At 38.7% G+C, this 22342-nt stretch overlaps 1 protein-coding gene across 3 annotated transcripts in view; it reads left to right on the top strand.

Moving 5' to 3' along the window:
- The window catches only part of KIAA1328 (KIAA1328 ortholog), a 433299-nt gene that overhangs the window by 239974 nt on the left and 170983 nt on the right, over window positions 1-22342 (top strand). The window lies entirely within an intron of this gene.

Genomic DNA, 22342 nt, shown 5'->3' with positions numbered 1-22342 from the left:
GCTGGGTCATAAGGTAGTTCTATTTGCAATTTTTTAAGGAATCTCCACACTGTTCTCCATAGTGGCTGTACTAGTTTGCATTCCCACCAACAGTGTAGGAGGGTTCCCTTTCCTCCACACCTTCTCCAGCATTTATTGCTTGCAGATTTTTGGATCGCAGCCATTCTGACTGGTGTGAAGTGGTACCTCATTGTGGTTTTGATTTGCATTTCTCTGATAATGAGTGATGTTGAGCATCTTTTCTTGTGTTTGTTAGCCATCCGTATGTCTTCTTTGGAGAAATGTCTATTTAGTTCTTTGGCCCATTTTTTGATTGGGTCGTTTATTTTTCTGGAATTGAGCTGTATAAGTTGCTTGTATATTTTTGAGATTAGTTGTTTGTCAGTTGCTTCATTTGCTATTATTTTCTCCCATTCAGAAGGCTGTCTTTTCACCTTGCTTATATTTTCCTTTGTTGTGCAGAAGCTTTTAATTTTAATTAGATCCCATTTGTTTATTTTTGCTTTTATTTCCAGAATTCTGGGAGGTGGATCATAGAGGATCCTGCTGTGATTTATGTCTGAGAGTGTTTTGCCTATGTTCTCCTCTAGGAGTTTTATAGTTTCTGGTCTTACATTTAGATCTTTAATCCATTTTGAGTTTATTTTTGTGTGCGGTGTTAGAAAGTGATCTAGTTTCATTCTTTTACAAGTGGTTGACCAGTTTTCCCAGCACCACTTGTTAAAGAGATTGTCTTTACTCCATTGTATATTCTTGCCTCCTTTGTCAAAGATAAGGTGTCCATATGTGTGTGGATTTATCTCTGGGCTTTCTATTTTGTTCCATTGATCTATATGTCTGTCTTTGTGCCAGTACCATACTGTTTTGATGACTGTGGCTTTGTAGTAGAGCCTGAAGTCAGGCAAGTTGATTCCTCCAGTTCCATTCTTCTTTCTCAAGATTGCTTTGGCAATTCGAGGTTTTTTGTATTTCCATACAAATCTTGAAATTATTTGTTCTAGTTCTGTGAAAAATGTGGCTGGTAGCTTGATAGGGATTGCATTGAATTTGTAAATTGCTTTGGGTAGTATACTCATTTTCACTATATTGATTCTTCCGATCCATGAACATGGTATATTTCTCCATCTATTAGTGTCCTCTTTGATTTCTTTCATCAGTGTTTTATAGTTTTCTATATATAGGTCTTTAGTTTCTTTAGGTAGATATATTCCTAAGTATTTTATTCTTTTCATTGCAATGGTGAATGGAATTGTTTCCTTAATTTCTTTTTCTACTTTCTCATTATTCGTGTATAGGAATGCAAGGGATTTCTGTGTGTTGATTTTATATCCTGCAACTTTACTATATTCATTGATGAGCTCTAGTAATTTTCTGGTGGAGTCTTTAGGGTTTTCTATGTAGAGGATCATGTCATCTGCAAACAGTGAGAGTTTTACTTCTTCTTTTCCAATTTGGATTCCTTTTATTTCTTTTTCTGCTCTGATTGCTGTGGCCAAAACTTCCAGAACTATGTTGAATAGTAGCGGTGAAAGTGGGCACCCTTGTCTTGTTCCTGACTTTAGGGGAAATGCTTTCAATTTTTCACCATTGAGGATAATGTTTGCTGTGGGTTTGTCACATATAGCTTTTATTATGTTGAGGTATGTTCCTTCTATTCCTGCTTTCTGGAGAGTTTTTATCATAAATGGATGTTGAATTTTGTCAAAGGCCTTCTCTGCATCTATTGAGATAATCATATGGTTTTTATTTTTCAATTTGTTAATGTGGTGAATTACATTGACTAATTTGTGGATATTGAAGAATCCTTGCATCCCTGGGATAAAGCCCACTTGGTCATGGTGTATGATCTTTTTAATGTGTTGTTGGATTCTGATTGCTAGAATTTTGTTGAGGATTTTTGCATCTATGTTCATTAGTGATATTGGCCTGTAGTTTTCTTTTTTGTGTGACATCTTTGTCAGGTTTTGGTATTAGGGTGATGGTGGCCTCATAGAATGAGTTTGGAAGTTTACCTTCCTCTGCAATTTTCTGGAAGAGTTTGAGGAGGATAGGTGTTAGCTCTTCTCGAAATTTTTGGTAGAATTCAGCTGTGAAGCCGTCTGGACCTGGGCTTTTGTTTGCTGGAAGATTTCTGATTACAGTTTCAATTTCCGTGCTTGTGATGGGTCTGTTAAGATTTTCTATTTCTTCCTGGTTCAGTTTTGGAAAATTGTACTTTTGTAAGAATTTGTCCATTTCTTCCACGTTGTCCATTTTATTGGCATACAACTGCTGATAGTAGTCTCTTATGATCCTTTGTATTTCTGTGTTGTCTGTTGTGATCTCTCCATATTCATTTCTAATTTTATTGAGTTGATTTTTCTCTCTTTGTTTCTTGATGAGTCTGGCTAATGGTTTGTCAATTGTATTTATCCTTTCAAAGAACCAGCTTTTGGCTTTGTTGATTTTTGCTATGGTCTCTTTTGTTTCTTTTGCATTTATTTCTGCCCTAGTTTTTAAGATTTCTTTCCTTCTACTAACTCTGGGGTTCTCCAATTCCTTTTCTAGTTGCTTGAGGTGTAGAGTTAGGTTATTTATTTGGCTTTTTTCTTGTTTCTTGAGGTATGCCTGTATTGCTATGAACTTTCCTCTTAGCACTGCTTTTATAGTGTCCCACAGGTTTTGGGTTGTTGTGTTTTCATTTTCATTAGTTTCTATGCATATTTTGATTTCTTTTTTTATTTCTTCTGTGATTTGTTGGTTATTCAGAAGTGTGTTGTTCAACCTCCATATGTTGGAATTTTTAATAGTTTTTCTCCTGTAATTGAGATCTAATCTTAATGCATTATGGTCTGAAAAGATGTTTGGAATAATTTCAATTTTTTTGAATTTATCAAGTTTAGATTTATGGCCCAGGATGTGATCTATCCTGGAGAAGGTTCCATGAGCACTTGAAAAAAAGGTGAAATTCATTGTTTTGGGGTGAAATGTCCTATAGATATCAATTAGGTCTAACTGATCTAATGTATCATTTAAAGTTTGCGTTTCTTTGTTGATTTTCTGTTTAGTTGATCTGTCCATAGGTGTGAGTGGGGTATTAAAGTCTCCCACTATTATTGTGTTATTGTTGATTTCCCCTTTCATACTTGTTAGCATTTGTCTTACATATTGCGGTGCTCCTATATTGGGTGCATATATATTTATAATTGTTATATCTTCTTCTTGGATTGATCCTTTGATCATTATGTAGTGGCCTTCTTTGTCTCTTTTCACAGCCTTTGTTTTAAAGTCTATTTTATCGGATATGAGCATTGCCACTCCTGCTTTCTTTTGGTCTCTATTTGTGTGGTATATCTTTTTCCAGCCCTTCACTTTCAGTCTGTATGTGTCCCTTGTTTTGAGGTGGGTCTCTTGTAAGCAGCATATAGAGGGGTCTTGTTTTTGTATCCATTCGGCCAGTCTTTGTCTTTTGGTTGGGGCGTTCAACCCATTTACATTTAAGGTGATTATTGATAAGTGTGATCCCGTTACCATTTACTTTATTGTTTTGGGTTCGAGTTTATACACCTTTTTCATGTTTCCTGTCTAGAGAATATCCTTTAGAATTTGTTGGAGAGCTGGTTTGGTGGTGCTGAATTCTCTCAGCTTTTGCTTGTCTGTAAAGCTTTTGGTTTCTCCTTCGTATTTGAATGAGATCCTTGCTGGGTACAGTAATCTGGGCTGTAGGTTATTGTCTTTCATCACTTTAAGTATGTCTTGCCATTCCCTCCTGGCCTGAAGAGTTTCTATTGAAAGATCAGCTGTTATCCTTATGGGAATCCCCTTGTGTGTTATTTGTTGTTTTTCCCTTGCTGCTTTTAATATTTGTTCTTTGTGTTTGATCTTTGTTAATTTGATTAATATGTGTCTTGGGGTGTTTCGCCTTGGGTTTATCCTATTTGGAACTCTCTGTGTTTCTTGGACTTGGGTGATTATTTCCTTCCCCATTTTAGGGAAGTTTTCAACTATTATCTCCTCAAGGATTTTCTCATGATCTTTCTTTCTGTCTTCTTCTTCTAGGACTCCTATAATTCGAATGTTGGAGCGTTTCATATTGTCCTGGAGGGCTCTGAGATTGTCCTCGTTTCTTTTAATTCGTTTTTCTTGTTTCCTCTCTGATTCATTTATTTCTACCATTCTATCTTCTATTTCACTAATCCTATCTTCTGCCTCCATTATTCTACTATTTGTTGCCTCCAGAGTGTTTCTGATCTCATTTATTGCGTTATTCATTGTATTTTGACTCTTTTTTATTTCTTCTAGGTCCTTGTTAAACCTTTCTTGCATCTTCTCAATCCTTGTCTCTAGGCTATTTATCTGTGATTCCATTTTGATTTCAAGATTTTGGATCATTTTCACTATCAATATTCGGAATTCCTTCTCAGGTAGATTCCCTACTTCTTTCTCTTTTGTTTGGTTTGGTGGGCAACTCTCCTGTTCCTTTACCTGCTGAGTATTCCTCTGTCTCTTCATCTTGGTTATATTGCTGCGTTTGGGGTGGCCTTTTTATATTCTGGTAATTCGTGGAGTTCTCTTTATTATGGAGCTTCCTCACTGTGGGTGGGGTTCTATCAGTGGCTTGTCAAGGTTTCCTGGTTAGGGAGGCTTGTGTTGGAGTTTTGGTGGGTGGAGCTGGGTTTCTTCTCTCTGGAGTGCAGTGGAGTGACCCGTAATGGGTTATGAGACATCAAAGGTTTTGGGATAATTTTGAGCTGCCTGTATATTGAAGCTCAGGGGAGTGTTCCTGTGTTGCTGGAGAATTTGCATGGTATGTCTTGTTTTGGAACTTGTTGGCCCTTGGGTGGAGCTTGGTTTCGGTGTAGGTATGAAGGCATTTGATGAGCTCCTATTGCTTAATGTTCCCTGAATTCAAGAGTTCTCTAATGTTTTCAGGCTTTGGATTTAAGCCTCCTGCTTCTGGTTTTCAGTTTTATTTTTACAGTAGCCTCTAGACTTCTCCATCTATACAGCACCGATGATAAAACATCTAGGTTAAAGATGAAAAGTTTCTCCACATTGAGGGACACTCAGAGAGGTTCACTGAGTTACAAGGAGAAGAGAAGATGGAGGGGGTAGTTAGAGGTAACTGGAATGAGATGCGGTGAGATCAGAAGAGGAGAGAGCAAGCTAGCCAGTAGTCAGTTCCTTATGTGCGCTCTATAGTCTGGACCGCTCAGAGGTATTTACGGAGTTATATGGGGAAGAGAAGAGGGAGGAAGTAGACAGAGGTGACCAGGAGGATAAGAGAGAGGAATGAGAAGGAGAGAGACAAATCCTGCCAGTAACCAGTTCCTTAGGTGTTCTCCACCGTCTGGAACACACAGCGATTCACAGAGTTGGATAGAGAAGAGATGGGGGAAAAAAGAGACAGAGGCCACCTGGTGGAGAAAAAGGAGAGTCCAAAGGAGGAGAGAGTGGTCAAGCCAGTAATCTCGCTCTCAGGTAAACTTGGGTAGTGAAGTTTGGGTTTTTAAATGTACAAAATTGACAACAAAAACCTAAGAGCAAAGATTAAAAATCTAGAGTAGAGGTTGGATTTTCAAAAATACAATATTAAAAAAAAGAAGCAGAAGGAAAAAGGAAGAAAGAAAAAAAATAACAAGAATTATTTTTAAAAAAACAAAACAACAACAACAAAAAACAAAACAAAACAAAACAAAACCCACCAACAACCATCCAAAGACTATATATGGTGTTTGCCTTAAAAAAAAAAAAAAGTCATTTTTTTTTGAAATAGTAATAGTAGGTTATAGAAATAAAAATTAGAGGAGAAATAGAAGACTTAACAATTTAAAAAAAAGTTAGAAAAAAAAACAAAAACAAACAAAAAAAGGAATGATTTTTAAAATAGTAAAAATATATCTAGCCCTTCTCTGATGTTGTGGGCCATGTGGGATCACTTCCAAGGTGGTTCCTTCTGTTTAACTTCTTCTGTTTTCTGGTTTTTTAGGCTCACTAGTTCAGTCGCGCTGTGGGGAGGGGGGATGCTGCAAACAAATAGCACTGTTGTGTGCACACAGTGTCTCAGCCCTGCTTGACCTGTCCCTTCTCGTGGCGTACAAACCGCTCCGGCTCTACGATGCTCAGCCGGGAACCGTCTGGGGCCGGCCCTAGGCTGCGTGCACTTCCCTGATCCAAGCCGCTCAGGTTCGGCGCTCAGGCAGCCCTCAGAGGCACAAATTCAGCTGGGACTGCGCTTTGTGCCCTTCCCAGGTCCGAGTAGCTCAGGAGTTTGGCGAGCGCGATCGCCGCGGCTTGTCACCTTTTCTGCCGCTGCTGCTCAGCTTTCTGGGTGGACCGCTGGCGCCCCCCGTGAGGCAGATGGTGACTGTCCAGCACCCCCAGAAGTCTTAGCAAAGAAGCCTGCTTGCAGTTAGGTAAATAAAGTCTCTCCGGGTCTGCAATTGCCCCTTTCCAGTCCTTACGGCTTTGGCTGCCTGTCCCCGGCGGGGGATGGTCTGCAGCCGGCTTTTCCGTTCCGTCCTTTGTTCTGTGCTCGGTCCTGGCAGTGTCTTATGTTTGAGCTTTTCGTGCGGTAGCTATCCCACAGTCTGGTTTGCTAGCCCAAGGTAGATCGTTCTGGTTGCGCGTGGGGCGTTCCTGCCCGATTCTTACAAAGCTCTGCAGCCCGCGCCTCCCGCGCGTCCCTGCCCTGCCCCCACTTCCCAATGGCGGATGCAGGCGTCTGTGCTGCTTTTCCGCTGGGGGAGTTACTGGTGGGCTTGTAATCTCTTGGTTTTAATTATTTCTTTATTTTTCCTTCCTGTTATGTTGCCCTCTGTGTTTCCAAGGCTTGCCATAGACTCGGCAGGGAGAGTATTTCCTGGTGTTTGGAAACCTCTCTTCTTAAAGTTCCCTTCCCGGGACGGGCTTCCCTTCCCGGGACAGAGCTCCCTCCCCACCTCCTTTGTCTCCTTTTTCATCTTTTATATTTTTTCCTACCTGTTTTTGAAGACAATGGTCTGCTTTTCTGGTTGCCTGATGTCCTCTGCCAGCCTACAGAAGTTGTTTTGTGGAGTTTACTCGGCGTTGAAATGTTCTTTTGAGGAATTCGTGAGGGAGAAAGTGGTCTTCCCGTCCTATTCCTCCGCGATCTTTTTCTCTATCTTATACCATGATTTTAATATTAAACTAGTGTGCAGATCATGGACTCAATCATAATTTCAAAGTTACATGAAATAGCCTGTATCCAGTTTAATTAGAGGAGCCCACTAATAACCCATGTGTCCTGTGCTGTTCTTAGTTGCTCAGTCATGTCCAAATCCTTGCAACACCATAAACTGTAGGCTGCCAGGCTTCTCTGTCCATGGGAGTTCTCCAGGCAAGAATACTGGAGTGGGTAGCTGTTCTCTTCTCCCAGGGATCTTCCCAGCCCAGGGATTGAACCCAGGTCTCCCACAATGCAGGTGGATCCTTTACTGTCTGAGCCACCAGGGAAGGAAAAATGTTGGTATGTCTCATGTAATATTTGGGACACATGTATACTAAAAAGTTATTTGTTTGCTTATCTGAATTTCAAATTTAATTAGGATTCCTGTATTTTTTTTTTTAATTTGTTTATTTGGCTGTTCTGGGTCTTCCATGCTGCTCGGGCTTGCTCTGGTTGTGGTGAGCAGGGCCTACTCTCCAGTTGTGGTGCGTGAGCTTCTCATTGCAGTGGCTTTTCTTGTTGTGGAGCATGGGCTTTAGGGCACTTAGGCTTCAGCAGTTGCAGCACACAAGCTTAGCAGTTGTGGCTCTTGGGCTTAGTTACTCTGAGGCATGTGGGATCTTCCTGGATCAGGGATGGAACCCATATCTCCTGCATTGATAGGCAGAGTCCTTACCACTGGACCACCAGGGAAGCTCCCAGGAGTCCTGTATTTTTATTTGCTAAAAATATTTTAACAAATATGAAGACTATATTTTGTCTACTATATAGGTACATAGATTATCTCATATTTTCTTCAGAATTATAGCTTTGTTTTTATGTTTAGGTGTATAGCTCCTTATGAGTTAATTTTTGTGTGTGGAGTGATGTAAGGGTTGAAATTTTATTTTTTCCTTATGGCTCTTCTGTGGCCCAGGATCGTTTGTTGAATATGCTATCTTTTCCCCCATTGAGTTACCTTCCTCTAGTGATAGACACATACTAAGGTAACCACCGATGTAAAATATCTTGTACAGTTCCTTCCTTCTGAATAGGAGTGGAACTTGGAACTGGCATCCAGCCAACAGAATGTGACAAAGGTCAAAGAATTTTGCAGATAGATTTAAGGCTCCAAGTTAGTAGATCTGAGTTAATCAAAAAGGAGAGCCTGAGTAGCCTGATACAACCAAGCAGAAGTCCTTAAAAGAGAGAGGGGGTCCTCTCTGTAAAAAACTTTATTGTGCTTGATCCAAAGAAGCAAGCCTTCAACTTGCTTGCAGATTCTACAACTGCAAGGATGTGAATCTGCCAACAACTATGTGGGTTAGAAAGAGGACTGCAAGCCTCATATTTGACCCTGGCCAATGCTTACTCCTTGGAAGGAAAGTTATGACCAACCTAGATAGCATATTCTAAAGCAGAGACATTACTTCACCAACAAAGGTCCGTCTAGTCAAGGCTATGGTTTTTCCAGTGGTCATGTATGGATGTGAGAACTGGACTGTGAAGAAAGCTGAGTGCCAAAGAACGGATGCTTTTGAACTGTGGTGTTGGAGAAGACTCTTGAGAGTCCCTTGGACTGCAAGGAGATCCAGCCAGTCCATTGATCAGTCCTGGGTGTTCTTTGGAAGGACTGATGCTGAAGCTGAAACTCCAATACTTTGGCCACCTCATGCAAAGAGTTGACTCATTGGAAAAGACTCTGATGCTGGGAGGGACTGGGGGCAGGAGGAGAAGGGGCCGACAGAGGATGAGATGGCTGGATGGCATCACCAAGTCGATGGACATGAGTTTGAGTGAACTCTTGAAGTTGGTGATGGACAGGGAGGACTCGTGTGCTGCAGTCCATGGGGTCGCAAAGAGTCAGACACAACTGAGCGACTGAACTGAATACTTTAATTGAAGTCTTTTAGGATTCTCAGCAGAGCACCCAGTTAACAGACAGTGGGAGATAATGAGTATATGTTGTTTTAAACTTCTAACTCTGTGGTAATCTGTTGCACAACATTAGAAAGCTAATATAGTACATTTGTCAAGAGACAATAGATCACATATATGTGAATCCATTTCTGGACTTATTACTGTTTTCCAGTTCTCTCCCTAATCCTAATGCCAGTGCCACAATGCCTTCAATACATAGCTTCATAATAAAATCTGAAATTAAGCAGTATAAGTCCTTCAGCTTTATTCTTTGTCTTTGAAATTGTTTTTGCTATTCTAGTTCCATTGAATTTCCATATAGATTTTAGATTAAACTTGTCAACATCTACTAATGAATATACTGGGATTTCATTGAAATTGTAAATCAATTTGGGAAAAACTGACACCTTAACTGTATTAAGTCTTTTGATCCATGGATATAATCTTTCCATATATTCAGGTCTTCTTCAGTTTTTGTCAGTAGTACTTTTTAATTTTCATGGTATGATAATGCGCATATTTTGTTAAACTTCTCTCTAAATTATTGCACATCTGAGATGTTACTGTAAATAGTATTGTTGCTTCAACTTCTAAAATTATTAATTTTCTAGCATAGAAATATACCTTATTTGTGTATATTGTCTTTATTCCCTACGACCTCGCTAAACTATGATTTTCTCCATATATGATCATGCTGTCTTTATATCATGGCATTTTATTTCCTAATTTCCAAACTCGGTGCCATTCATTCATTTTCCTTATTGCACTGGCTAGGATCTCTAATACAGTGCTGAAGAGATGCAAAGAGATGTGCTAAGAGTGGGCATTTTTCTTTTTTTCCCCAATATCATCTGACATGCATTATTTCTTTCATCATTAAGTCTGATTGTAGCTATGGATTTTGTGGAAGTACCCTTTAGCTAATTAAGAAAATTTCTTTCTTATAATTTGCTGAATGGTTGTTGAGTTTTCTCAAATTCTTTTTTTGCTTCTATCAGTGTGATCATTCAATTATCATTTTTTCCTATTAGAATAGTGGATTGATTTTCAATTGTTAGGCCAGTCTACCTTTTCTAATTTCCATTTGGTCATTTATATTATTCTTTTTTTATTGTTACATTTAACTTGGTAACATTTTAATAAGAATTTTTGCATTCATGTTCTTAAAAGATCTTGGTTAATAGCCTTCTTATAATGTCTTTAGTTTTTTTATCAGCCACACAAAGTTGCCCATGTTCCTCTTTCCTCTATCTCATGATCGACTTTGTGTAGGTTGGCATTACTTTTTACTTAAATTTTGAGAGAATTTGTCAATAAAACCATCTGAGCCTGAAGTAATCTTTTTGAGAAGTTTTTAGTTACAAATTCAATTTGTTTAATTGATTTAGAGCAAATAAGTGTTCTGTTTTTTCTTGATCTCTTTTGGCAATTTGTGTCCTTAAAGCAATTTGTTTACCTAGGTTGTCAAATTTATTGGCATGAAGTTATTCGTATTTGTTTGCTATCTTTTTAATGACTTGGATGTGTAGTGGTATCTCTCATTTCTAATACTATAGTTTTTCTCTCTGGATCAGTCTATGGAAAGTTTCACCTTTTCAAAGAATTTGCTTTTGTTTTCATTTTTTATCTGTTATGCTTCATTCATTCTGCTCTGATCTTTATTAATTCCGTCCTGATTGCCATGGGTTTAGTATATTCTTCTTTTTCTAGCTTCCTAATATGGAAACTCACGTTATTGATTTGAGATCTTTCTTATTTTCCAAAATAGGTGTTTAGGGCTATAAATTTCCCTCTATACACCATTTTAAGTGCATCCCCTAAACTTTGATGTATTATGTGTTCATTTTCATTCAGTTTAAAATACTTTCTAATTTCTTTTATGGGTTCTTTAACCCATAGAATATTTAGAAGTGTATTGCTGAATTTTAAAATAATTGGTGATTTTCCAGATAGTTTTCTATTATTGATTTCTTATTTAGCTTATCTGTCTCAATGTCAGTTCTTTTTGATTTGTTGAAACTTGTTTTAATGGTTCGGTATATAAGTTTATTGGTAGTTTTTTCAAGCACACTTCAAATGAATATGAATTAGGTTGAATTAGTTGATAGTCAGACTTCCCAGGTGGTAAAGAATCCATCTGCCAATGCAGGAGACTTGAGAGATATGTGTTTGGTCCCTGAGTTGGGAAGATCCCTTGGAGTAGGAAACGGCAATCCACTCCAGTATTCTTGCCTGGAAAATCCCATGGACAGAGAGGAGGCTGGTGGGCTACAGTCCATGGTGAGGCCATAAAGAGTTGGACACCACTGAGCAACTGAGCACAGAATTGATAGTCGCATTTGTCTTTGATAACCCTATTGATTTTTTGTCTTCCTCTATCACTTACTGACAGTGTTGAAATCTCTAACTTTTATTGTTTGTTTTCTATTTTGAAATTTCATTTTGTCATTTTTCCTTCTTATTATTAAACTCTGTTACTAGTTGCATACTTACTTGGATTGCTTTGATGCTTTGGTGAACTGAACTCGTTATCATTATGAAAAGTCTGCATTTTTCCGTAGCAGTTTTATTGTTCTGAAGTCTACTTTGTCTAGCATTCACAAAACCATTCCAACTCTCTTTTTACTTGTGTTTGAATGGTACATCCTTTTCTATTAAGTTTACTTTTAATCTGTCCCTGTCTTTTTATTTTGTATGAGTTTCTTGTAGACAACATATAATGTAGTCTTGCTTTTTTATCCAATCCAAGAACCTTGTTGTTTGATTTGAAGCATTTAAGTTCATTTACATTTGTTGTAACTGTTGATGTGTTTGTGTTTCAATCTACCATGTGGCTGTTTAATTTCTCTCTTCCCCATCTGTACTTTTTCTTTTTGTTCTTTTCCTTTAGGTTAATTTTTTATGTTTTAGGATTTATCTCCAATATTAACTTATTAGCTATACTTATATGTTTTGTTTTCCAGTGGTTGTAAGTTTTACCATGTTCACCTTTAACTTACTACATTTTACTTTATGTATTTATTATTACACTCAACAATGTATTAGGCACCAAGTGTTTAATCGCTTGGTCATGTACAGCTCTTCGCAATGCCATGGACTATAGCCCCCTAGAATCCTATGTCCATGGAATTTCCAGGCAAGAATATTTGAGTGGATAGCCATTCCCTTCTCCAGGGGATCTTCCCAACCCAGGGACTGAACCTGGGTCTGCATTGCAGGTGAATTCTTTACTATCTGACCCACCAGGTAAGCCCATTCTACTTTTCAAATACTGTTATTCCCTGTTATATGTATAAACCTATGTCAGGATGCTTCTCTCCTTGTGCTATTGTCGTGAAACATTTTGCTTCTCCAAATGTTTAAAATACATTATATTACTACTGCATTAAGCAATCAGTTATCTCTTAAAGAGATCAATTAATGAGAAAGGAAAGCCTTTTATATTATCTGCTTAGTGATCGTTTGCAACTGTTACTAATTATAGCATTTTAATTTCCTTCCAGTTGATTCAGATTCCTCTCTGGTGTTTTCCCCTGCTGGAAAACTTCTTTGACATTTCATGTAGTGCAGGTTTGCTGTCAGTGAATTATCATAGCTTTTGTTTTACTGAGGAACAAAAAGTCATTTCCTCTTCATTTCCGAAAGATATTTTCACTGGATATAGAATTTTAGGTTGACAGTTTTATTAGCTCTTTAAAGATGTCACTTTGCCTTTTGGCTTACATTATTTCTAGTAAGAGTCTCCCATAATTAATGTTCTGTGTGTAATGTTTCCTTTTTCTGTGGTTATTACTGAGTTTATTTTTTTTTCTTTTTACTAATTTTCAGTTGTTTTATTATGATGTGCATTGATGTGCTAGTGCTAAGTTGCTTCAGTCATGTCAGACTCTTTGCAACCCCATGGTCTGCACCAGGCTTCTCTGTCCATGGGATTCTCCAGGCAAGAATATTGGAGTGAGTGAAACCGCTCAGTCATGTCGGACTCTTTGAGACCCCATGGACTGTAGCCTGCCAGGCTCCTCCATCCATGGGATTTTCTAGGCAAGAATACTGGAGTGGGTTGCCATTTCCTTCTCCAGGGGATCTTCTCTACCCAGGGATTGAACCCAGGTCTCCCACATTGAGGTCAAACTCCTTACCATCTGAGCCACCAGGGAAGAACTAGAATGGTGGGCTCCAATGGCCATCTGAGGGGATCTTCCTGACCTAGAAATCAAACCCATGTCTCTTACATCTCTTGCATTGGCAGTGGGTTTTGGACAACCTGTAGCACCTGGGTATGGTTGTTTTAATATTTTTCCCACACAGGCTTTATTGAACTTATTCATCAAATTTGAAAAAATTTAGGCCATTATTCCTTCAAGACACTTGTCTATTGTCCCACCCCCACCCCATTGTTTTCTTCTGGTACTCCGTGTGTATACATGTATACATACATGCATGTGTATATATGAAAACACAAATACATAATAACATTAGGTTGTTTGATATTTTACAAATGTTCCCAGTATTCTTTCTCTTCTCCCCTCTCCCCTCTCTCTCACTGATCCACATATCTTCTTTCTCTCTCTGCTTCATTTTGGATAGTTTGTCATTCTATATCTTCATGATCACAGACCTTTTCTTGTGCAGGTATCTAGTATATTATTAATTTCATGAAGTGAAAATTTCATTTGATACATTGTATTTCTCTTCTCTAGAAATTCCATGTTTAAAAAAATATTTTTTTATATTTATGTCATGTTTTCCATGGTAGCTTTGAATGTATTTGTAATAGCTCATTTAAGGTCTCCTTTTTGGTCTTCACAGGTAGCGCTAGTGGTAAAGAACCTGCCTGCCAGTACAGGAGATGTAAGAGATGCAGGTTTGATCCCTCAGTTAGAGAAGGAAATGGAAACCTACTCCAGTATTCTTGCCTGGAAAATACCAGGGACAGAGGAGCCTGGCAGGCTACAGTCTACAGGGTCGCAAAGAGTTGGGCACGATTGAATAGACCTAGTATGCAAGGTCCTTTGTAAATAATTCCATCATTTATCCTTTAGTTCAGTTCAGTCGCTCAGTCATGTCCAACTCTTTGCAATCCCATGGACTGTAGCACACCAGGCTTCCCTGTCCATCACCAACTTCTGGAACCTGCTCAAATTCATGTCCATCAGTTGGTGATGCCATCCAACCATCTCATCCTCTACCATCCCCTCCTCCTCCTGCCTTCAATCTTTACCAGCATCAGGGTCTTTTCACATGAGTCAGTTCTTCGCATCAGGTGACCAAAGTATTGGAGCTTCAGCTTCAGCATCAGTCCTTCCAATGAATATTCAGGACTGATTTCCTTTATGATGGACTGGTTGTATTCCCTTACAGTCCAAGGGACTCTTAAGAGTCTTTTCAGACACCACAGTTCACAAGCATCAGTTCTTCAGCACTCAGCTTTCTTTATGGTCCAACTCTCACATCCATACATGACTGCTGGAAAGCCATAGCTTTGACTAGATGGACTTTCGCTGGCAAAGTAATGTTGGCAAAGCTTTTTAACATGCTGTCTAGGTTGGTCTTAGCTTTTCTTCCAAGGAGCAACTATCCTTTAATTTCATGACTGCAGTCACCATCTGCAGTGATTTTGGAGCCCAAGAAAAGAAAGTCTGTCACTGTTTCCACTATTTGCCCATCTATTAGACACGAAGTGAGGGGACCAGATGCCATGATCTTAGTTTTTTGAATGTTGAGTTTTAAGCCAACTTTTTCACTCTCTTCTTTCACTTTCATCAAGTCTCTTTAGTTCTCCTTCACTTTCTGCCATAAGGGTGGTGTCATCTGCATATATGACGTTCTTGATATTTCTCCCGGCAATCTTGATTCCCGCTCATGCTTCATCCAGCCTGGCATTTTGCATGATGTGCTCTGTATATAAGTTAAATAAGCAATCTGGTGATACACAGCTTTGATGTACTCCTTTCCCAATTTGGAACCAGTCCATTGTCCCATGTCTGGTTCTAACTGTTGCTTCTTGACCTGCATACAGATTTCTCAGGAGGCAGGTAAGATGGTCTGATATTCCCATCTCTTTTAGAATTTTTACAGTTTGTTGTGATCCACACAGTCAAAGGCCTTGGCGTACTCAATAAAGCAGAAGTAGGTGATTTTCTGGAAGTCTCTTGCTTTATCTATGATCCAGCAGATGTTGGCAATTTGATCTCTGGCTCCTCTGCCTTTTCTAAATCCAGCTTGAGCATCTGGAATTTCTCAGTACATGTACTGTTGAAGCCTGGCTTGGAGAACTTGGGCCATTACTTGGCTAGTGTGTGAGATGAGTGCAGTTGTGCAGTAGTTTGAGCCTTCTTTGGCATTGCCTTTCTTTGGAATTGGAATGAAAACTGACCTTTCAGTTTTCTCTACTGATTGGTTTTCTCCTGGTTATGGGTCACATTTTTGTTTCTTCATTTGCCTAAGAATTTAACGTCGTACATTATGAACTGTCCGTTCTTTCCATACTGAATTTGGTTGTGCTCTTTTGCAAAGTATTGAGGTTTGTTCTGGACAGCAGTAAGTTTGTTTTAAGATTAGTTTGATTAGTTCAAGGTCTACATTTAAGCTGTTTTAGAATAATTCTAATTTAGTCTCTACTTCAGTGTTAATTTTGCCCCATACCTACAGTGTGGTCCCTTTGTGATGGTTTGAGTGCTTGTTGTATCCATGAGACCTCTCTAATCTGGTATGAATTCTGCCTCTCTTGAGTTTTGTGAATTATTCTTTTTGCAGCTCTCCACAATTATTCTTTCTCTGGAGTTCCTCATGAGTTTTCATTCTTCACATACACAGATTAATATTCAGCCAAAGACTCAAGGAGACCCTTACACTCCCTTGGGTACATAGTCCCTCAACTGCTAGCCATTTCTACCTTGCCCAGCTCTAATCTCCGACTTCGCAACTCAGTAAGATTGTTGGGTTCCATTTGTGTTCTTTCTTCTCTGTGCTGCAATTTATAAGTTCCCTTCCAGCAGAAGACCTAGGCTATTGTTGAATTCACTGAATTTTATTTCTTTTCTCTCAAACATCACATTTGTTTTCTCTCTGCTACTTGTTTCCTACTCTCTGAAATGGGTTTTTCCTACATTTTGTCAGTTTTTCTTATTTAAGTTTGGAGGTTACTGACCTACTCAGAACTGGAAGCAAAATCTGTCTCTTTCATTTGCAGTATTTTTTCTAGGTAATAGAAATATTTTAAATTTAAAAATCATTTGTAAGTTTTATTATTGTCTCCTTGAAGGTAAAGTGCCTGTTTTTCTGTTGACTTTTCAGAACTTTTTATTTGTCCTTGATTTTGAGCAGTTTTACTATGATGTGCTCTGTAGATGGATTTTGGCATTCTCTGTATTTATTCTCCTTTGGATTCACACTACTTTTTAAATTTGTGGCTTGATAGCAGTTTCAAAAAATTCTCTGCATTATCTCTTCAAATATTACTTCTTCATTCTCTCTTCTCCTTCTAATATTTCCTTTAGGCTTTTGTCATCCTGTTTTACACACTTGCTGAGATGTCCTATACCACATACCCTATACACCCTCACATATACCTTTATCATTAATGAACTCCATTCTGTCTTCCAATTTAGTCTAAATGTTCCATCTTCTATGAAAATGTACCAACTTGCCCTTCCCCTACTAATGACAAAGGTAACCTCTCTAATGATCCTCATCTCTTTGCAATAACAATCTTATCACACAAAATATTTTCCTCCTTAGCCAAAATTTGAGGGCCATGGATGTTGAGACTCTTACCAAGCTTTGTACTCCTGGCAGCTAGGGCAGTAACTCACAGATATTTCCAGATCTTCATCCTCCCCACTCACTCCAATTGCCAGCCTATACCTTTGGGTAAAATTACAGAGCAGGAGGAGGATGATAATACCTAATATCTTTATCCATAGCATTTTGTTTATAAACGCTCTTCCTTTTATTGTTAAACAAATATAGCTTTAGCTGCAAAGGTTTCGTTTATTCCCATGTGTCTCACATTTAATGACTTTTAAGAAATTAGTCATTCTTCTCAAAATGTATCGTAACTTTTTCTTCTCATATTTAGCACTAGCTGCTGCTACTGCTGCTGCTAAGTCGCTTCAGTCCTGTCCAACTCTGTGTGACCCCATATACGGCAGCTCACCAGGCTCCCCCATCCCTGGAATTCTCCAGGCAAGGACACTGGAGTGGGTTGCCATTTCCTTCTCCAATGCATGAAAGTGAAAAGTGAAAGTGAAGTTGCTCAGTCGTGTCCGACTCTTCGCAACCCGATGGACTGCAGCACACCAGGCTCCTCCATCCATGGGATCTTCCAGGCAAGAGTACTGGAGTGGGGTGCCATCGCCTTCTCTGATTTAGCCCTAGAGCAGAACTCAAAAGCATGGAAGAAAAGGGGAATAAGCTTATTTTAAGTATTTTTAAAAATAGTTCTAGGACTATATTTGTTTGAGAGTATCTTTTACACATTGCAGCACACCATTAATAGAAAAAGGATTGGGGAAAACACAATTAAGTTTACATTTTTGAACGCCCTGCTTGTCCAAAATTTTCATAAATCTTTCTTCTGAACCTAATGTTGTCTCTCTCATAATATGTCAGACTTGTTTATGACATGAAAGTCAATTATGTCAAGACTGATTTTTTTTTAATAACTCAAAGTAAGAATCCTGAGGCAGTTGCCTTTTATTCAGGTGTTATGTCTTGTAACCAGTCTGTTTGCCTATGCCTAATAGAGGTTGATGTAGCACACGTCCTGTAGTCTTTCAGTGTAGAATCTTGTTTTAAAAACTTTTCATGGAACAGTAATACAGTGATCTGCTTCAAGTTTAAATTCTCACCTCAAAAGCAAAAAGTGCTCTTGTTATTTACTGTTTCAAAGTGTGTGTGTGCTAAGTCGGTTCAGTTGTGTCCGACTCTTTGCGACTCTGAACTGTAGCCACCAGGCTCCTCTGTTCATGGGATTCTCCAGGCAAGAATACTGGAGTGGGTTGCCATTTCCTTCTCCAGGGAATCTCCCCAACCCTGGAATCGAACCTGCCTCTTTTATGTCTCCTGCATTGGAAGACAGGTTCTTTACATTAGCACCACCTGTTTCACAGATCCAAACCAAATAGGCATCAAGATCCCTATTTTTACTGACTCTATATAGTGTTGGAATTTTTCCTGCACTTACAGAATTTTTTATTAACCTTTAAAAACTTATTGGCAAAAAGTACTTATGTAAAAAGTAAGTGGCTCCTGCAACAACTACAACACATTTTATAGTAAGTAAAATGAAGTTATCAAATTCTTTGGGATACAAGTTAGGTCATTTAGCTGATGCTGCTCCTTTTATTTATAAAGACCAGTGTCATTGAAATATGAAATTGAAAGTAATATTGCCACTCTTCTCAAGTTCTGTACAATGTACTGGGGAGGGCGAAAGTATATGAAAAGAACATTTGTCAAGCACCTATTATCTCTTACTGAGATATAACAATGAACAATAATAATGGTATCTTTTGAGATCACTGCCCTCAAAGATTTCATAGTTTCCACAAGGAGAAGTGATATTCTTACACATTACAAAGGAACTTAGAGATGTGAAAATAGCTAATTATGATGGAGCAGAATGAAATAAGTACAACAATAAGGGACTGAGCACAGTAGTCCTGGGGTGTCTCCTAGGGAAGGCACAGTTCATGTGAGCTGGGGAAACAAGGGAACTACAGTGGAAGGAAGTGGTACTAAGCCAGCCTTACAACGTGAGTAGAATTTCAAAGCTTAGGAAAAGGAGTTAGGACTTTTGAGTACCAGGAAATTGCATCACTAATTTTATCTTCTATTAATTCCTAAGTGAAATCTTTTCTCGTGATTTTTTCCAGTAAACTAAAATAACTAGTAAAAAGTATTCTGAACTTTCAAAAGTTGGGATTTGGTACTATATAATTAAAGGACTTGTTGCTGTTGTTGTTCAGTTGTTCAGTTGTGTCTGACTCTGTTACTCCATGGACTACATATAACACACCAGGCCTCCCTGTCCCTCATCATCTCCCAGACCTTGCTCAAACTCAGTGTCCATTGAGTTGGTGATGCCATCTAACCATCTCATCCTCTGTTGTCCCCTTGTCCGCCTGCCTTCAATCTTTCCCAGCATCAGGGTCTTTTCCAATGAGTCAGCTCTTTGCATCAGTTCAGTTCAGTCGCTCAGTCATATCTGACTCTTTGTGACCCCATGGACTGAAGCAGGCCAGGCTTCCTTGTTCATCACCAGCTCCTAGAGATTGCTCAAGCTCATATCTGTTGTGTCATTGATGCCATCTAACCATCTCATCCTCTGTTGTCCCCTTCTCCTCCTGTGTTCAGTCTTTCCCAGCATCAGGGTCTTTTCTAAAGAGTCAGTTCTTCACATCAGGTGGCCAAAGTATTGGAGCTTCAGCTTCAGCATCAGTCCTTCCAATGAATATTCAGGGTTGATTTCCTTTAGGATTGACAGATTTGATCTCCTTGCTGTCCAAAGGACAAGTTTTCTCCAGCACCACAGTTTGAAAGCATCAGTTCCTTGGCACTCAGCCATTTTTACTGCCCAGTTCTCACATCTGTACATGACTATTAGAAAAAACATAGCTTTGACTAGACAGACCTTTGTCAGCAAAGTAATGTCTCTGCTTTTTTAATATGTTGTCTAGGTTTCTCATTTATTTCTTCCAAGGAACAAGCGTCTTTTAATTTCATGACTGTAGTTACTGTCCACAGTGATTTTGGAGCCCAAGAAAACAAAGTCTGTCACTGTTTCCATTGTTTCCCCATCTACTTGCTGTGAAGTAATGGGACTGGATGCCATGATCTTATTTTTTTTGAATGTTGAATAGTTTTTTGAATTACAGTAGTAAGAATTCTAAACAATCTTGAGTTCCCAAGGAAGAGCTTGCCCTCTTAAAGCTCAGATCTCTTCAGTTTGGTAGTTCCTTGTACATTCAGAAATGCTTTTCTCATTGGGTTTTTTAAACATTTTTGGTCTGTAGATATTTATATGAAGGGAGAAATGAATATGGAAGACCCTAATCTTTAGTAAAAGGACTGTGATTCACTTTGAGAAATCTTAATATAATAAAGAGCCTGGTTTTACCTCCCTTTTATTTCCTACAAGTAGACTATAGTTTATATTTTTTGATATTTCTTAAATGATCTTTTTTAAGATAGTTATTTTCTAGTCTCAAAAATACAACACTAATGCTTTTTCCCTCAACCAACAACATAAATGCATTCTGCCTTTCCTGTAAGGGACAGTTGATCACGTTCAAATAGTATTCTTATATTTTCTAGACGGTATATTAGGAATTTTTTGTTAAAGCTTTCCTTCGTTTGACACAAACTAATCCTTTTTGATCTTTTAAAAGAAGAAAATGTGCATTGAAACATCTTCCTGCATGCTGTTTTTGTTTCCATTTCTGAGCCTGACTGTTACCGGAGGGGTGGATGGGAGGACAGTGAATGGGCAATGGGGGCTCTATTTGCAGCCCCGGGTACTCTGTCCAAACATAATGCCGTTAAGCAGGGCAAGAGGATAGTTGGTGTAAGCTCTAATGGACCATTTTCTTGTGTGGCATCCCTCACTGAATCCAAGTAGCACAGGCTTTATTATGCAATGTCTTATTTTCATTTTCTACCTGTGAAGATTATCCTCACCACTTCTAATTTGTCTCATTTTCTCTATAAAACTATTTTGCCTGTTTTCTGATCAGTTCAGTTCAGTTTAGTCGCTCAGTCGTGTCCGACTTTTTGCAACCCCATGAATTGTAGCACGCCAGGCCTCCCTGTCCATCACCAACTCCCAGAGTTCACCCAAACTCATATCCAGTGAGTCGGTGATGCCATCCAGCCATCTCATCCTCTGTCATGCCCTTCTCCTCCTGCCCCCAATCTCTCCCAGCATCAGGGTCTTTTCCAATGAGTCAGCTCTTCGCATGAGGTGGCCAAAGTACTGGAGTTTCAGCTTTAGCGTCAGTCTTTCCGATGAACACCCAGGACTGATCTCCTTTAGAATGGACTGATTGGATCTCCTTGCAGTCCAAGGGACTCTCAAGAGTCTTCTCCAACACCACAGTTCAAAAGTATCAATTCTTCGGCGCTCAGCTTTCTTCACAATCCAACTTTCACATCCGTAAGTAGTTAAAACTAACCTTGTGCACGTTTCCTCTTGTAGATTATGAAAGCCATGTACAAAACTGCTTGTTTCTTTTAGCGATTATGATCATATATGTGGAAGTGATTTGAATTGGTATTTCTGTGATGTATTTCTATGGTGAATGTTTGTCCCATCCCATCAAAATATTTAGGACTCACCTCACAATCATATTTTTGTCTTATTCAATCTTCATTTGTTTCTCTCTCAGATTAAGTGAGCAGATAGATAAATTTAGTTGCTAATGTAAATTCTTGAGCATATGAGCCAAATACAGTAATAGTGTTAAAGACAGAATTTGCTAGGAAAATTAGAACCAAGGGGCATTTAGTAATTTTGTAGTATGTCTGTTAATTGATAAGTGAACATGTACTAATTGATACAATTTCTCATCTCTCCTTTTCTTTTCTTTCATTTCCTTGGGGTACAGCAACCCAATCCTTGGGTTTTTAGCCCTTAAAGATGGCATAACTATAGAGATCATCAAACTCAACCATTTTATTAACATTTAAAATTACCTAAGAGATGTAAAATGATTTGCCAAAAATAATAGAACTCCTAAGTAGCAGTGCTGGAATTCTAATCGAGGTCTTTTGACCTCAAGTATACTGTCAATTATTCTGTGCTCTCTATTCATTTTTATAGCAAGTCAACACATGCTAGCTTTCAAAAAAATACAGTAATGATTAAAGAGTATGGGGTTTAGCCTTTTCTGAGTCTGATAATTACTGTTAAAAATTTTGCCAGGCCCATAGTGTAGATAGTGAAGGCCAGGGAAGCCTGGAGTGCTGCAGTCCATGGAGTTGCAAAGAGGTGGCCACGACTGAGCGACTGAACAACACATGGTGTATCCTAAGTATTGCTACTGCATTTGGTATCCATTGCTAGTATTTTGTCTTTTGTAAAATCTTGTGTGCCTATATTCTTGTAAATCTCAGATTTACAAGATTCAATAATCCTAGGTTGTGCCACAGTCCCTATGGGAACTAGAATAAGTTATTAGAGCTTTGCAAATGTGTTTGACTGCCACATTCTGTTAATTTTTCTTTTCCACTGATGGCCTGCAGCTTCAGCGGCTGTGCAGTGGAGAAACTTAA

The sequence above is a fragment of the Capra hircus genome, chromosome 24 (assembly GCF_001704415.2).
Source record: "Capra hircus breed San Clemente chromosome 24, ASM170441v1, whole genome shotgun sequence".
Taxonomy (NCBI): Eukaryota; Metazoa; Chordata; class Mammalia; order Artiodactyla; family Bovidae; genus Capra; species Capra hircus.
This window is presented reverse-complemented; position numbering and strand designations above follow the sequence as displayed.